At 35.1% G+C, this 1820-nt stretch overlaps 1 non-coding gene across 1 annotated transcript; it reads left to right on the top strand.

Moving 5' to 3' along the window:
- Positions 1–1136: 1136 nt before the first annotated feature.
- LOC134656169 (U6 spliceosomal RNA) lies at positions 1137–1240 on the top strand. The gene has a single exon (XR_010097484.1). It is a non-coding gene; the product is annotated as a U6 spliceosomal RNA (small nuclear RNA).
- The last annotated feature ends 580 nt before the right edge of the window (positions 1241–1820 follow it).

Here is a 1820-nt window from a genome sequence, read left to right as displayed (position 1 = left end):
GATATTGCAATATTTTTAGGTTTTCGATGGCTTGATAAGCTGAAAACTACTTATGTTTAAAATTTATTGCATCTTTTAGAAATCTAAAAAAATAAATCAAAATAACAATATATTTATAATGTTCATATAGATTTTATCGATATTGGTTTTTATGGTGTCACATCGCTAGCTATGGTAGAGTGATACCAGAGTAATAAATTAAAAGTGCCTATTTATGGAAAATGACGGCAGTAAATACCTTAAATTAAACAACTGTACCGATATTCGGAACCTAAAGTAATATATTGAGAGTGGCAAGACTGTAGTTAGTCGTATTGTCCTTTTCTAGCATATACGTCCATCTCTCTCCCACACCCCCACCACTTCAGGCAGTTGCGTTTGACAATTTTGACAGTTAGAAACAAACGCAAATTACCTCATTGGCTTGCTGTTTTTCCATCTGGAAGGTCGTGAAGCTAAACTGCTGGTGAGTTTTTGAATTTGTACCCCAGTTTAGCTGACTATATTGAAAAACAGTTTCTAACGGCTTTTGCCGTTCGAAATAAATATTTAAATTTAGTTGTCCGTTAAACTATCTAGCAAATAAAAATGATCCGGAATAGTGATGTGCAAGTGTTTTCAAAGGCTGCCTGCGCGCACCGTGGCTATGCCAATGAAAATACTAAAACACATGGTAGAAAACACATCGAGCTGGTAAAGCGTGCACGTGTCACCATTATAATTTAATTTTATTAAGTCTCTTCCGAGTCTTGTTAGTTTAAATCTTTGTGTGTGTATAATAATGGTTGAAATTATATAATACTTAAATGGTGATGTGTGGAGGTATACCCTTTCAAGTGATTTGTGTTTTCGAATACGAATGGATCGGATAGTTAATACGTGTTACGTAGAACCTACGTATTAAGGTAGAAGCTTATAGACGTGTAGGTTTTTTATCTGTCCAAGTATCTATCAGTAATTTATCTTTTTATCCCGTTCCGGGTTAATATAATATTGCAAAATTAATTTTTTGGTAATATACTTGCTGATAAATAACGTGTACCCGAATAGGAGTCGACGATATTTCCGCTCTAAGGGACACAAGGTAACGAACAAACCTACATCGCAAACATTGCATTTATTTTTGTGGAAAGTGAGTACTTCGGCAGTACATAAACTTAAATCTGACTAGACATAGAGAGAGATTAGCATGGCTCTGCGCAAGAATGACATGCGAATTCGTGAAGTATTTCACTCTGTATCTATCAACTTATATCTCTCCAACTAGATCTTTGATTTATGTAGGTAGGTACCTACTTAAATATATAACTTAGCAGGTACTTACAGCTTTAAAGGTTAAGGAAAAGAACTCTTGCATGTAGGTGCTATATGTGCTTGTGTTATTTTGAATTTGAATAACTTGATTATTAATTCTATACGTAACTACATACAAGAGGGTCAATTCTTAAGCCTACTTACCTACCTACATAAATAGTACACTTAAATTAAACGTTTCAAATAAAATCGGAAGCCTGTGACATGGAAGGGCATTAACGATACGGGAATCTTTAGATTGATTCATTGACGAAGACGCATGGTTTGGTTCATATTGTCAAATTATATTAGTTAACTGTAGAGTTAAAGTTTAGTTTTGGCAAATCTGCGCGTCACCGTGAATGACACTTTCTAAAAGTGCCTGTTAAAGCCGGCGTAAAGCCTTTCACCTTGTCGAGCAAGGAACCCGCAACTTAGGGAATATTACCCATAAACTCAGGGTATTTGATTTGAATGATACTTATTCTTAAACTTACGTTTGTTATGGTTCCACCTGCTAAGGTGCG

This window comes from Cydia amplana, chromosome 17 (genome assembly GCF_948474715.1).
Source record: "Cydia amplana chromosome 17, ilCydAmpl1.1, whole genome shotgun sequence".
In the NCBI taxonomy this organism is placed as follows: domain Eukaryota; kingdom Metazoa; phylum Arthropoda; class Insecta; order Lepidoptera; family Tortricidae; genus Cydia; species Cydia amplana.
The sequence above is the reverse complement of the archived record's forward strand: the minus strand, read 5'-3'. Positions and strand labels throughout refer to the sequence as shown.